General features: G+C 38.5%; 1 pseudogene; it reads left to right on the top strand.

Moving 5' to 3' along the window:
• Window positions 1-4,631: 4,631 nt before the first annotated feature.
• LOC136144222 (olfactory receptor 5J3-like) lies at window positions 4,632-13,255 on the top strand (annotated as a pseudogene).
• Window positions 13,256-16,863: the final 3,608 nt, after the last annotated feature.

The raw sequence follows: 16,863 nt of genomic DNA, 5'->3' as shown, positions 1-16,863 counted from the left end.
CTCCAGAGAGCAGGCATAGAAGGAACATACCTCAGCATAATAAAAGCCATATATGATAAACCCACAGCAAAAAAATCAATGGTGAAAAATTGAAAGCATTTCCCCTAAAGTCAGGAACAAGACAAGGATGCCCACTCTTACCACTATTATTCAATATAGTTTTGGAAGTTTTAGCCACAGCAACCAGAGAAGAAAAAGAATCCAGATTGGAAAAGAAGTAAAACTCTCACTGTTTGCAGATGACATGAATTTCTACCTAGAAAACCCTAAAAACTCCACCAGAAAATTACTAGAGCTAATCAATGAATATAGTAAAGTTGCAGGATATAAAATCAACACAGAAATCCCTTGCATTCCTATACACTAACAATGAGAAAATAGAAAGAGAAATTAAGGAAACAATTCCATTCACCATTACAACAAAAAGAATAAAATACCTAGGAATAAATCTACCTAAAGAAACAAAAGACCTATATGTAGAAAACTATAAGGAAATCAAAGATGACACAAAGAGATGAAGAAATATACCATGTTCATGGATTGGAAGAATCAATGTAGTGAAAATGAGTACACTACCCAAAGCAATCTATAGATTCAATACAATCCCTATCAAGCTACTGACGGTATTTTTCATAGAACTAGAACAAATAATTTCACAATTTGTATGGAAATACAAAAAACCTCGAATAGCCAAAGCCATCTTGAGAAAGAAGAATGGAACTGGAGGAATCAACCTGCCTGACTTCAGGCCATACTACAAAGCAACAGTCATCAAGACAGTATGATATTGGCACAAAGACAGAAATATAGATCAATGGAACAAAATAGAACACCAAGAGATAAATCCATGCACCTATGGACATCTTATCTTTGACAAAGGAGGTAAGAATATTCAATGGAGAAAAGATAATCTCTTTAACAAGTTGTGCTGGAAAACTTGTCAACCACTTATAAAAGAATGAAACTAGAACACTTTCTAACACCATACACAAAAATAAACTCAAAATGAATTAAAGATCTAAATGTAAGACCAGAAACTATAAAACTCCTAGAGGAAAACATAGGCAAAACACTCTCCGACATAAATCATAGCTGTGTCCTCTATGACCCACCTCCCAGAGTAATGGAAATAAAAGCAAAATAAACAAATGGGACCTAATTAAACTTAAAAACTTTTGCACAATGAAGGAAACTATAAGCAAGGTGAAAAGACAGCCTTCAGAACGGGAGAAAATAACAGCAAACAAAGCTACTGACAAAGAACTAATCTCAAAAACATACAAGCAGCTCCTGCAGCTCAATTCCAGAAATACAAATGACCCAATCAAAAAATGGGTGAAAGAACTAAACAGACATTTCTCCAAAGAAGACATACAGATGGCTAACAAACACATGAAAAGATGCTCAACACCACTCATTATCATAGAAATGCAAATCAAAACCACAATGAGGTACCATCTCACGCCAGTCAGAATGCTGCTATCAAAGTCTACAAACAATAAATACTGGAGAGGGTGGGTAGAAAAGGGAACCCTCTTACACTGTTGGTGGAAATGTAAACTAATACAGCTACTATGGAGAACAGTGTGGAGATTCCTTTAAAAACTGGAAATAGAACTGCCATATGACCCAGCAATCCCACTGCTGGGCATACACACCAAGGAAACCAGAATTGAAAGAGACACATGTACCCCAATGTTCATTGCAGCACTGTTTACAATAGCCAGTACATGGAAGCAACCTTGATGTACATAGGCAGATGAATGGACAAGAAAGCTGTGGTACACATACACAATGGAATATTACTCAGCTATTAAAAAGAATGCGTTTGAATCAGTTCTAATGAGGTGGATGAAACTGAGCCTATTATACAAAGTGAAATAAGTCAGAAAGAAAAATACCAATACAGTATATTAACACATATATATGGAATTTAGAAAGATGATAACAATGACCCTTTATGTGAGATAGCACAAGAGACACAGATGTAAAGAACAGAATTTTGGACTCTGTGGGAGAAGGCAAGGGTGGGATGATTTGAGAGAATAGCATTGAATCATGTATATTATCATATGTGAAAAAGATCACCAGTCCAGGTTCGATGCATGAAACAGGGTGCTCAGGGCTGGTGCACTAGGATGACCCTGAGAGATGAGATGGGGAGGGAGGAGTGAGGGATTTTCAGGATGGGGAACACATGTACACCCTTGGCTGATTCATGTCAATGTATGGCGAAAAACCACTACAATATTGTAAAGTAATTAGCCTCCAATTGTAATAAACAAATTTTTTAAAAACTGAGAAGAAAAAAAATCATCTGATCATCTCGATCAATACAGAAAATATTTTTTATAAAGTTCAATATAGATTTAAGATTTAAAGAAACCTCTTAACAAAGTGCATATAGAAGGAACACATCTCAACATAATAAAGGCTTATATTAAAAGCCCAAAGCTAATATAATACTCAAATGGTGAAAACCTGAAAGCATTTCCTCTAACATCAGAAAGAGGAAAATGATGCCCACTCTCAACTCTTTTATTTACTACAATATTGGACAACATAATCACACCAATCAGGTAAGAAAAAGAGATAAAATAATACAACTAGGAAAAGAAGAAAAACTGTCACTCTTTGAAGATTACATGATACTATACATAGATGATCTTAAAGATGCCATGAAAAACTATTATAGCTCATCAATAAATTTGGTAAATTTTCAAGGTACAAAATTAATATACAAAAATCTGTTGCATTTCTATATACTAACAGTAAATAATCAGAAAGAGAAATTAAAGAAACAATCCCATTTACAATGACATTTAAAAGAATAAATTATCTAGGAATAAACATACCTAAGGAGGTAAAATACCTGTACTCAAAAAACTATAAGGTACTGATGAAAGAATTTGGTAACACAGATAGAAAGATACATCATTGTCAGGAGCCATTATGGGTGGTCCCGCCCATGACGAGGTCATGAAGAAAATACCGGGCAGGCAAGGCCGTCTAGGATAAGGGACCCTCCAGGTTGGCCTCGGCCTCTACCCTACGCTATATCCTTCCCCCTTTTCTGCTGTTGTTCTTATTTGCCCTGCTGCAGATTCTTGTGTTGCCTGCCGAGAGCTCTCCTGCTCCTCTTTCACTGAATAAAGACCAACTTAAAAGCTAATTAATAAATCTCTTGGACACTGGTACCCTATGAAGAGGCCAGGAATGAAGGAAATGCTTCAATTCAAACCCTTTTGCTGGCATTCTGGCTTGTTTGATAAATGTGTGCTCTCATTGCACAAAATGCTCATGATTGTTCTAAACATCCTAAGCACAGTATGCTAACAAAAGAAACTATTAAACATAGGTCCCTCTTCGGGGTGAGAAAAACTCCACAAATATTATAGCCACAAATGTGCCTAATAAAAAAATAGTTTAGATAGAGATTAGCTGGTGACTTCTTACAGGTAATTAACTTCTGGACTAAGAGCCTGTTTTGTGCCATATCTGCTGTTTTTGCAATCCTTTGCATTTCTGCTCTGTAAAAAATGTAATCCTATCTAGTTCCCATGGAGATGACACCTAATAGAAAGAAAATAGATTAACCACAAAAAAGAGAGGGTCAGCTACTGAAGTTGCTTAAAATTATACCAGGTGCAAGCCATAAACTGTCAACAGGTCTGAAAGCCAAAAGATATTATACATAGAGATTAACCATAAAAAAGGCCCTAATAGGCACAGAGCCCTTTGGGGGGTGAGGAAGCCCTATTAGAGAATACAAAAAATACTGCTTTAAAACTGGTTATTAGATCAACGTTTGATTGATGTTAAGGTACTGAGGCTGTGCAGTGGAAACTATTGTTAATATAATTGGAGATCTAGAAAAATAAGAGTTTAGCCCTAGTGTAAAAACAATAAGATAATTGTTCATTTTAACCAGGAGTGCTAAACAGGGGCTTCCTCACCAGAGCTGCAGAGTCTTTGTGTGCTAAACTTTTTAGATAAATTTAGCTGAGAACTTCTGCAAAAAGACTGACTTTTATGTTAACAGGATTGTATTTCTATTATGTTGCAACCTGCTGTATCATGAGACTGCCACTTTTTTGTTTTCTGCTAAGCTCAAGGCCAGAATATAATGTACAAAAAAATCTATGGGAAAAGACTCTCATAAACAAAAATATACAGAGAACACTTGGTTTCATGAAGGACAAGCTGATATAATGTTAAACTAAGTCTGTATGCTTATCTGCCCCTTAGAAATGTACCAACTTAGGGTATAAAGGTGATGGTGAAAAATAAAGCAACTGTCAGACTCTGTCGCATATTCTGATCGGCCCTCCCTCCCTCCCTCCGTCCCTCCGTCCCTCGCAGACTTGGCCCTATCAAGGCCGGTCCTATGTGTCTCTCTCTCGCTGACGCCATTCATCCTGAGGGTTCCCCTGGATCCTGCTGGGACTGGACCCCAGCACATGTTCTTGATTTGAAAAATTAATACTGTTAAAAGGATGATACTATCCAAGGCAATCTACAGATTCAATGCAATCTTTATCAATTACATTTTCCACAGAACTAGAATACTTTAAAATTTATATGGAAACATAAGAGACCCCAAATAGCTAAAGCAATCTTGAGAAAGGAAAATGGAGCTGGAGGAATCAGGTTCCATGGCTTTAGACTACACTACAAAGCTTCAGTCATCAAAACAGTATGGTATTGTCACAAAAGCAGAAATATAGATCTATGGGGAAAGATAAAAAATCCAGAGACAAGCTCATGTACCTATGGTCAATTAATCTATGACAAAAGAGGCAAGACTATACAATGGAGGAAAGACAGTCTTTTCAATAACTGGTGCTGAGAAAACTGGACAACTATATGTAAAAGAATGAAATTAGAACACTCCCTGGTACTTCCCTAGTGGTCCAATGTTAAGACCCTCAGTTTCTAATACAGAATACATGGGTTCCATCTCTGATTGAGGAATTAAGATCCTGCACACTTCACTGGGCAGCCAAAAAAAAAAAAAAAAAGAACACTATCTAACACCATACACAAAAATAAACTCAAAATGAGTTAAAGACTTAAATGTAAGATCAGATACTATAAACCTGTTAGAGGAAAGCACAGCAGAACACTTGCTGACATAAATTGCAGCAATATCTTTTTTTGATCCACTACCTAGAATGATGAAAATAAAAACACAAGTAAACAAATGGAACTTAATTAAACTTAAAAGTTCTTGCACAGCAAAGAAAAACATAAACAAAACCAAAAGACAACCCACATAATGGAAGAAAATATTTGCAAATTATGTGACTGACAAGGGATTAATCTCCAAAATATACAAAGAGCACATGCAGCTCAATATTAAAAAACAACCCAAGCAAAAAATGGGCAGAAGATCTAAACAGTCATTTCTCCAAAGAAAGCATTTGTTGTCGTTGTTAAGTTGCTAAGTTGTACTCTCTGACATATATCACGGCAGGATCCTCTATGACCCACCTCCCAGAATATTGGAAATAAAAACAAAAATAAACAAATGAGACCTAATTAAACTTAAAAGCTTTTGCACAGCAAAGGAAACTATAAGCAAGGTTAAAAGACAGCCCTCAGATTAGGAGAAAATAATAGCAAACGAAGCAACTGACAAAGAATTAATCTCAAAAATGTACAAGCAACTCTTGCAACTCAATTCCAGAAAAATAAATGACCCAATCAAAAAATGGGCCAAAGAACTAAACAGACATTTCTCCAAAGAAGACACACAGATGACTAACAAACACATGAAAAGATGCTCAACATCACTCATGATCAGGGAAATGCAAATCAAAACCACAATGAGGTACCATTACACGCCAGTCAGGATGGCTGCTATCCAAAAGTCTACAAGCAATAAATGCTGGAGAGGGTGTGGAGAAAAGGGAACCCTCTTACACTGTTGGTGGGAATGCAAACTAGTACAGCAGCTATGGAGAACAGTGTGGAGATTTCTTAAAAAACTGGAAATAGAACTGCCATATGACCCAGCAATCCCACTTCTGGGCATACACACCGAGGAAACCAGATCTGAAAGAGACACGTGCACTCCAATGTTCATCGCAGCACTGTTTATAATAGCCAGGACATGAAAGCAACCTAGATGTCCATCAGCAGACAAATGGATAAGGAAGCTGTGGTACATATACACCATGGAATATTACTCGGCCATTAAAAAGAATTCATTTGAATCAGTTCTAATGAGATGGATGAAACTGGAGCCCATTATACAGAGTGAAGTAAGCCAGAAAGATGAAGACCAATATACTAACGCATATATATGGAATTTAGAAAGATGGTAACGATAGCCCTATATGCAAAACAGAAAAAGAGACACAGATGTACAGAATAGACTTTTGGACTCTATGGGAGAAGGCGAGGGTGGGATGTTTCGAGAGAACAGCATCAAAACATGTATATTATCTATGGTGAAACAGATCACCAGCCCAGGTTGGATGCATGAGACAAGTGCTCGGGCCTGGTGCACTGGGAAGACACAGAGGGATCGGGTGGAGAGGGAGGTGGGAGTGGGGATCGGGATGGGGAATACATGTAAATCCATGGCTGCTTCATGTCAATGTATGGTAAAAACACTACAATATTGTAATTAGCCTCCAACTAATATAAATAAAATGGGGGGGAAAAAAGTTGCTAAGTTGTGACCCACTCCTTTGCAACTCCATGGGCTGTAACCCACCAGGCTCCTCTGACCATGGGATTTCCCAGGCAAGAATACTGGACTATGTTGCCATTTCCTTCTCCAGGGGATCTTCCTGTGGGATTGAACATGTGTCTCCTGCTTTGGCAGGCAGGTTCTTTACTACTGAACCACCAGGGAAGCCCATGCTGCTGCTGCTGCTGCTGCTGCTGCGTTGCTTTAGTCGTGTCCAACTCCATGAGACCCCATAGATGGCAGCCCACCAGGCTCCCCCGTCCCTGGGATTCTCCAGGCAAGAACACTGGAGTGGGTTGCCATTTCCTTCTCCAATGCATGAAAGTGAAAAGTGAAACTGAAGTCGCTCAGTCGTGTCCAACTTGTAGCGACCCCATGGATTGCAGCCCACCAGGTTGCTCCGTCCATGGGATTTTCCAGGCAAGAGGACTGGAGTGGGTCGCCATTGCCTTCTCCAGTAGGGAAGCCCATACAGATGGCCAAAAATCAGTAATTATAGAGAAATGCAAATCAAAATCAGGTATCACCTCACAGCAGTGAGGAAGGCCATCATCAAAAAAATCTATAAACAATAAACACGAGAGAGGGTATGGAGAAAACAGAATACTCCTACACTGGTGGTGGGAATATAAGTTGGAAGAACCATTATGAAGAACAAATGGAGTTTTCTTAAAAAACTAAAAGAGAAGCTAACGTATGATCTAGTAACCCCACTCCTGGGCATATATCTGGAGAAAACTGTAATTTGAAAAGATACACACACTGCAATATTCATTGCAGCACTGTATAATACAATAGCCAAGATGTGGAAACAATCTAAATGTCCATCAACAGATGAGTGTATAAAGAAGGTATGGTGTGTATATACAGTTTAGAAGCATTCCACTTCTCAGAGAAAGAAAAATATGTGATATCACTTATATTAATATGTGGAACCTAATAAAAATGATACAAATGAACTTATTTACAAAACAGGAACCGACTCCACAGCTCTTGAAATAAAACTTATTACCAAAGGGGAAACATAGGGGGAAGTGGCAAATTAGGAGATTCAGATTAATATATACAGACTTCTATATATAAAATAGATGGCTAATGAGGATCTATTGCAAAGCACAGGGACTCTACTTCATATTCTGTAATCACCTATAGATAAAGGATCTGGAAAAAAAAGATATTTATACATGTATAAGTGATTCACTTTGCTGTACACCTGAAACTAACATTGTAAATCAGCTATGCTCCAATAAAAATTTTTTAAATTATTTTTGTTTTTTAATTTTAATTGAAATATAGTTGATTTATAATATGTTAGTTTCTGGTGTACAGCAAAGTGATTCAGTTATATATAAATATTCTTTTTCAGATTCTTTTCCCTTTACAGGTTATTACAAAATATTGATCTAGTTCCCTGTGCTATGTAGTAGGTCTTTGTTGGTTATCTATTTTATATATAGTATTGTGCACATGCTAATCTGTAACTTCTAATTTATCTGTCCCCAACAATCACCCCTGCTATCCACTTTGGTAACCACAAGTATATTTTCTATGTCTGTGATACTGTTTCTGTTTTGTAAATAGATTCATTTGTATCATTTGTTTAGATTCCACATATAAGGAATATCATATGATATTTGATTAAAAATGTGCAGAGGCTCTAAATACACATTTTTTTCAAAGAGATCAAATGGCCAACAGGTACATGAAAAGGTGCTCAAGACCACTGATAATCAGGAAAATGCAAATCAAAACCGCAATGAGATGCTACCTCACACCTGTTGCAATGATTATTATAAAAAGACAAGAGATAACTAGTGTTGTCAAGGATATAAGGGAACTCTTGTGCACATACTACTGCATGTCAATTGTATCTCAATTAAACAAGAAGAATAAACAGCAGCTATAGAAAAAAAGATCACTATATTTGTAAAGTGTATTTTATCACATAACATATTCACAGCCTCCAGGGATGAGGGCATGAGCATTTTTGGGGTGCCATTATTTGGTTTACCACATAAGTGTGCAGGTGAAAATGCTTATCCTATCCTTGACTTTTACACTCCATGGTACTATTTTAATAACAAATTTAATAATGGTTTAAACAGTTACTTATTATCTCACATTTTTTGTGGGACAGAAGGTTGGTACAACATAGTTCAGCTGGGTCCTCTGCTTCACTGAAGTACAGGCACAGTGTGAAGCTGAGTCAAGTTGAAATCACTGTGTGTCATCTGGGCTGGGTTCTTATCTGGAAACTCGGGGGAAGATTCCACCTTCACATATATTCAAGTTGTTAGCAAAAGTTAGTTTCATATGATCTTAGGACCAATTGTTACCTTTCCTTAACACATGGCCCCATTTATCTTCAAGCTAACAATGACATGGAATCCTACTTGTGATTTGAATCTCTGAATTCACCTTCTACTGTGAATCTTAAGCACACATGTAATTAGATTCAGGCTTCCCTGGTGGTTCAGGGTAATTCACCGGCAATTCAGGAGACACAGGTTTGATCCCTTCGTCGGGAAGGTCCACTGGAGGAGGACATGGCAACCCACTACAGTACTCTTGCCTGGAGAATCCCATGGACAGAGGAGCCTGGCAGGTTACAGCCCATAGAGTCACAAAGAGTTGCACATGACGGAAGCAATTATCACACATGCATGTGGTTAGATTAGGCACACTTGAATATACAGGATAATCTTTATATTGTAAAATCAGGTGATTAATAACCTTAACGACATCTGCAAATCCCCTTTTGGCATAGACTAGCATATTCTCTTGAATAACAACAGATTGCAAAGATCATGAAAGCTGTTTCAGACCCAGTAAACTTAAAATTTGGTACTGTGACTTCTTACAGGGAAGAAGGAGGTTGAGAAGAAAAGTATTTTGGTTCTAGTTTATTTCATCAGCTACTGCTTCTCAATGTCAGTGTTTAAGACTGAATTTCTTTCTTTCCTTCCTTAATTCTAATGAAAGTTTTATAGAGTACATATGGATTAGAGAGAGATAAATCCCTTGCCTAATAGAAATTACAGACTGGTAGGGGAATCAAATAAACTAATAGGTAATAGTGAAGACATGGCAAGTAAACACAGGAGCAAAAGAGGATGGGGAGTGAGGGGGAATGCATATATCCTAAAGTGTCAAACTACACTATCTGAAAAAGATATCATCTTGTAATAAAGGATAAGTAAGTGTTAGTTCTCCCAGTGTTTGTTCTAGTATCTTGTTGTCTTTTTATTTCCTAATTTTCATTTCAATTGAGAAAGAACTCAAAGAAATGAAAAATTATTGTGTGGTCACTGGATTTATCTTCCTAGGATGTTCCAGCCATCCTGAATTATAAGTGTTGTTCCTCCCAGCCTTCTTGATCATTTATCTCATAACTCTTCTGGGAAACACATTCGCATTAACAGTTGTCAGAGTCAGTCCTGCCCTCTGCATTCCAATGCATTATTTTCTCACCACCTTGTGTTTCTTGGACATCTGCTACTCATCTGCCGCCATTTTGGTCATCCTGGGGAACGTCTAAGGGAAGAAGACCACCTTGTTTGAGGGCTGTCTTTCCCAGACCTTATTCCTTGTGACCTGTGTGGTGCTTAGGGTGTCTTGTTGGCTACTGTGACTTACAACCACTATGTAACCATTTGCCACCTTCTTCAATATCTGCTGCTCATGAGTCTGAAGGTCTGTGTGTATTTTGTTGATTGGAACTTGACTGTGTGGGCTAGAGGATTCTGTGAAACACACAGTGCTGACCCTCTGTGTGGACTCAACAAGATCGTCCACTTTCTCTGTGACATACTTTTGCTCCTGAAGCTCTTCTGCTCTGACACCTCTCTCAGTGAGTCTGTGCTCCATGTGGCCAGTGTCACCATTGGCCTGAGCCCCTGCCTATTCGTTGCAGTGTCCTACTGCTTATCATCTCTGCCCTCCTTAGGATTCCCTCTGCTCAGGGCAGGAAACAGACCTTACTATCTGTGCATCCTACCTCCCTGTGGTCTTTTATGGAATAGCCAACTTTAACTATGATAGACTCAATACAGGCTATATCCTGGACATCCTGGTCTCTGTGCTCTTCTCTGTTGTGATCCCCACAATTAACCCTGTCACCTACAGCCTGAGAAACAAAGAAATCAAGGGTGCCCTGAGGAAGTGGATGGAGAAGGTGGATTCTCTAGTTGTATCAGTGAATAGATCAATATTTTTCATTCTGGAAAATCTTTTCTTTTTCTCTTTTTTACAGCTTTTCACATTTATTTGTATGCTAGTTCTTTATTAAAATATCATTTTAAATAATTCTTTTTAAACAATTTTAAAATTGTGTGTATTTAAGGCATACAACATGTTGATTTGATACAAATATACATAGTGACGTGGTTACTGTTGTTGTTGCTGATTAGTCACTAAGTTGTATCTCTTTTGCAACCCCATGGACTGTAACCTGCCAGACTCCTCTGTCCATAAGATTTCCCAGGCAAGAATGCTGAAATGAGTTGCTGTTTCCTTCTCCAGGGTATCTTCCCACCCCAGGGATTGAACCTGTGTTCATTACCACTGAGCCACCAGGGAGGCCCAAAGTGATTACTACAATTAACATATCATCTCCTCAAAAAGGGAACATTGTTATTGGGAATGTAAATTTGTGTAGCCACTATGGAAACACTATAGAAGTTCTTCAAAACACTAAAAATAGAGTTGCCATATGATCCAGCCATCCCACTCCTGGGCATATATCTGGATAAAATTGTAATTTAAAAAGATATATGCATGAGACTTCCCTGGTGACCCAGGGACTAAGACTCCATGCTCCCAATGCAGGGGGCCTGGGTTTAATCCCTGGTCAGGGAACTAGATCTCACATGCCACAACTAAGAGTTGGCATGTTGCAACTAAGACCCAGCACAGCCAAATAAATAAATAAGAAAAAAAAAAAAAAAGAAACATGCACCCCTCTGTTCATAGCAACACAATTCACAACAACAAAGGTATGAAAACAATCTAAATGTTCATCGACAGATGAATGCATAAAAATGTGGTAATATATACAATGGAATACTACTCAGCCATAAAAAAGAATGAAATAATGCCATTTGCAACAACATGGATGAATCTAGAAGTGAAGTGAAGTAGGTCAGAAAGAGAAAGATAAATACCATATGATATCACATATGAAATCTTAAAAAAAAAAAAAAAAGACGAATGAACTTATCTATGAAACTAACACACTCACAGACATAGAGAACAGACATTTAGTTGCCAAGGCAGAGAGAAGGTCAGAAAGGGGTGGATTGGGTGTTTGGGATTAGTAGATGCAAACTAATATATGTAGGATGGATACACAACAAGGTCCTACTGTAGAGCACAGGGAACTATAGGCAATATCCTGTGATTACCCATAATGGACAAGAATATGAAAAAGAATGTACATGTATAAATCATCAAACCTCTTTGCTGTACAGCAGAAATTAATACAATCAACTACACTTCAGTAAAACAAATTAAAGAACATATCATCTCCTCATAAAGTTATCATTTCTTTTGCAATAAGAGCCCCTGAAATCTACTCTCTTAGCATATCTTCAATGTTCAATACAGTATTATTAAGTATAATCATAATGAAACACATTAGATCTCTTAAGTTACTCATCCAAACTACGCAACTATAACTTTGCACTCTTTGACCAATATCTCCCCATTTCCCCTACCACACTTCACCCCCAGCTTCTGGTAACCATCATTTTGCTCTCCACAAGTGCAATTTTTTTAGATTCTACATGTAAGTGAGATAATGCCAGTATTTGCCTTTCTGCACCTGGCTTATTTAGCATAATGTCCTCTTGGTTCGTCTGTAGTGTCAAAAATGCCACAATTTTCTTCTTTGTTTTTTGCCAGGGTCCAGCCTCAGCAGGATCCAGGGGTACTCTCAGGATGAACGGCATCGGTGAGAGAGAGAGAGAGAGAGCGCGCAGACTGGGGGGTGCAGCAGGGTCTGGTGGTGCTTTATTTTTTACCGAAGCTTTTATAACCTTAATTAGTACATTTCTAAGGGGAAGATAAGCACACAGAGTTAGTTTAACATTACATCAGCTTGTCCTTCATGAAACCAGGGTGTTTTCTGCATACTTCTTTGCTTATGAGAGTCTTGTACATTATCTTCTGACCTTGGGGCCTATTGACATTTTATGACCTAGGTGAATGCAAAGCTGTTTTCTGTAATCTATTCTTTATTGTTCCATTTTGCCTTGAGCTTAACAGAAAACAGAAAAGATTGCAGTCTCATGGTACAGCAGGTTGCAACAGAGTAGAAATACAATCCTGTTGACACAAAGGTCAGTCCCTTTGCAGAAGTTATCAGTTAAATTTATCTAAAAGGTTTACCACACAAAGACTCTGCAGCTCCAGTGAGGCAGCCCCTGTTTAGCATTCCTGGTTAAAATTAACAATTCTAAACTCCTATTTTTCTAAATCTTTAACCACTTTTAGAATAATATTTTTGTGTTCTCTAATAGGGCTTCCTCACCCCCCGAAAGGCTCAGTGCCTATTAGGGCCTTTTGTGTGATCAGGTTCTTTATGCTGTTTATGATTAAGGTGTTGTGAGCAGTCAGGTGCATTAATACACATTTGCCGAGCAGGCTAGAATGCCAGCAGAGGGGTCTAAATTGAAACACTCCTTTCATCCCAGATAATCTTATAGGATACCACCATCCAGGGGACATATTGATTAAAGTTCTAAGTTGATTCTGTTTGGGGAGAGATCAGGGAAGGCCTTCTACCTGTGTCACAGAAATTAGGAAGTAGTCTAATATAGCTAGTATCAGAAAGACAGATATCATCTTTAAGGTGAGCGACAGGGAAGCTTGTCGAAATCCCTGAAATCCTGATCTGCCTTGCTTGTCAGGTCTTCTCATGACCTTGTCATGGGTGGGATCTCATGTGCTGGCTCCCGGCAGTTTTTTTAAGGCTGAATATATCCATTGCATAGGAACCTGGAATGTTAGGTCCATACATTGGAAGTGTTCAAATAGGAGATAGCAAGAGTGAGCATCAACATTTTAGGAAATCAGTGAACTGAAATGGATGGGAACAGATGAATTTAATTCAGATGACTGTCATATCTACTACTGTGGGCAAGAATCCCTAAAAGAAATGAAATAGCCCTCATAGTCAACAAAAGAGGCTGAAATGCAGTACTTGGGTACAATCTGAAAAACGAGGGCAAGTGGGGGCTACTCTTTGTTGCAGTGAGCAGGCTTATCATATGCAGTGCCTTCTTTTGTTGTGGAGTGAGGGCTCTACATGCATAGGCTCTAGTAGTTGTGGTGCTGAGATTAATGGGCTCTAGAGCACAGTCTCAGTAGTTGTGACACACAAACTCAATAGCTCCATGGCATGTGGGATCCACCCAGAGCAGGGATCGAACTCATGTCCCCCAAACCAGCAGGCAGAATCTCAACCACTAGACCACCAGGGAAGCCCTCTTTGACTTTTTCTTAATTAGGTCTTTTTCTCACTACTGAGTTGTATGAGTTCCTTATATATTTTGGGTATGAGCTTCCTAGTCATATATATGACTTGAAAATACTTTCTCTTATTCTGTAGATTTCTCTCTTCTGTTTGTTTTCTTTGTTGTGCAGAAGTGTATTTAGCTGAATGCAATTCCATTTGTCTATTTTATTTTTGTTGCTTGTGCATTTGGGTCATATCTGAAAATCATTGCCCAAACCAATGTCAAAAACTTTTGCCCAGTTTTCTTCTTGCAGTTTACAATTTCACGTTTGACATTTAAGTTTTTAATCCTTTTTAGTTGATTTTTATATATGGAGTGAGGTAAGTGTCAAATTTAATTGTTCTGCATGTGGATAATTAAGTTTTCCTAATACTGTTTATGGAAGATATTGTTCTTCTCTGTTTTGTGTTTTGGTACCTTTCTTGAAGATCAGTTCAGTTCAGTTCAGTTGCTCAGTTGTGTCTAACTCCTTGTGACCCCATGAACCGCAGCAAGCCAGGTCTCCCTGTTCATCACCAACTACCAGAGTCTACCCAAACCCATGTCCATTGAGTCGGTGATGCCATCCAACCAACTCATCCTCTGTCATACCCTTCTCCTCCTGCCCCCAATCCCTCCCAGCATCAGGGTCTTTTCCAATGAGTCAGCTCTTTGGATCAGGTGGCCAAAGTATTGAAGTTTCAGCTTCAACATCAGTCCTTCCAATGAATATCCAGGACTGATCTCCTTTAGGATGGACTGGTTGGATCTCCTTGCAGTTCAAAGGACTCTTAAGAGTCTTCTCCAACACCACAGTTCAAAAGCATCAATACTTCAGCACTCAGCTTTCTTCACAGTCCAACTCTCACATTCATACATGACTATTGGAAAAACCATAGCCTTGACTAGATGGACCTTGGTGGACAAAGTAATGTGTCTGTTTTTTAATATGCTGTCTAGTTTGGTCATAACTTTCCTTCCAAGAAGTAAGAGTCTTTTAATTTCATGGCTGCAATCACCATCTGCAGTGATTTTCAGTTCAGTTCATTTCAGTCACTCAGTTGTGTCTGACTCTTTGCAACCCCATGAATCACAGCACACCAGGCCTCCCTGTCCATCACCAACCCCTGGAATTTACCCAAACTCATGCCCATCGAGTCGGTGATGCCATCCAGCCATCTCATCCTCTGTCACCCCTTTCTCCTCCTGCCCCCAATCCCTCCCAGCATCAGGGTCTTTTCCAATGAGTCAACTCTTTGCAGTGATTTTAGAGACCCCAAAAATAAAGTCAGCCACTGTTTCCCCATCTATTTGCCATGAAGTGGTGGGACCAGATGACATGATCTTAGTTTTCTGAATGTTGAGCTTAAAGCCAACTTTTTCACTCTCCTCTTTCACTTTCATCAAGAGGCTCTTTAGTTCTTCTTCACTTTCTGCCATAAGGGTGGTGTCATCTGCATATCTAAGGTTATTGATATTTCTCCTGGCAATCTTGATTCCAGCTTGTGCTTCTTCCAACCCAGCGTTTCTCATGATGTACTCTGCATATAAGTTAAATAAGCAGGGTGACAATATACAGCCTTGACGAACTCCTTTTCCTATTTGGAACCAGTCTGTTGTTCCATGTCTTGTTCTAACTGTTGCTTCCTGACCTGCATACAGGTTTCTCAAGAGGCAGGTCAGGTGGTCTGCTATTCCCATCTCCTTCAGAATTTTCCACAGTTTATTGTGATCCATACAGTCAAAGACTTTGGCATAGCCAATAAAACAGAAATAGATGTTTTTCTGAAACTCTCTTGTTTTTTCGATGATTCAGTGGATGTTGGCAATTTGATCTCTGATTCTTCTGTCTTTTCTAAAACCAGCCTGAACATCTGGAACTTCATCTCAATGATAAAGTGACCATAAACATATGGATTTATTTATGGACTTTTTATTCCATTCCACTGGTCTATATGTTTTATTTATGATCATGCTATTTTGGTCACTGCAAATGTGTAGCCTATTTTGAGATCAGGTAATGTGATGCCTTTTCATACTGTTCATGGGGTTCATGAATCTAACAGCAAAGGAGAAAAGGAAAGCTATACCCATCTGAATGCAGAGTTCCAAAGAATAGCAAGAAGAGATAAGAAAGCCTTCCTAAGTGATTAATGCAAAGAAATAGAGGAAAATAATTGAATGGCAAAGACTAGAAATCTCTTCAAGAAAATGAGAGATATCAAGGGAATATTTCATGCAAAGATGGGCACAATAAAGGACAGAGATGGTATGGACCTAACAGAAGCAGAAGACATTAAGAAAAGGCGGCAAGAATACATGGAAGAACTATACAAAAAAGATCTTCATGACCCAGATAACCATGATAGTGTGATCACTCACTTAGAGTCAGACATCCTGGAGTCTGAAGTCAAGTGGGCCTTAGGAAGAATCACTGCAAACAAACCTAGTAGAGGTGATAGAATTCCAGTTGAGCATTTTCAGTCTTAAAAGATGATGCTGTGAAAGTGCTACACTCAATATGCTGGCAAATTTGGAAAACTCAGCAGTGGCCACAGGACTGGAAAAGGTCAGTTTTCATTCGAATCCCAAAAAAAGGCAATGCCAAAGAATGTTCAAACTACTGCATCTTTGCACTCATCTCACACACTAGATAAGTAATGCTCA

Source organism: Muntiacus reevesi, chromosome 1 (assembly GCF_963930625.1).
Source record: "Muntiacus reevesi chromosome 1, mMunRee1.1, whole genome shotgun sequence".
Classification (NCBI taxonomy): domain Eukaryota; kingdom Metazoa; phylum Chordata; class Mammalia; order Artiodactyla; family Cervidae; genus Muntiacus; species Muntiacus reevesi.
The sequence above is the reverse complement of the archived record's forward strand: the minus strand, read 5'-3'. Positions and strand labels throughout refer to the sequence as shown.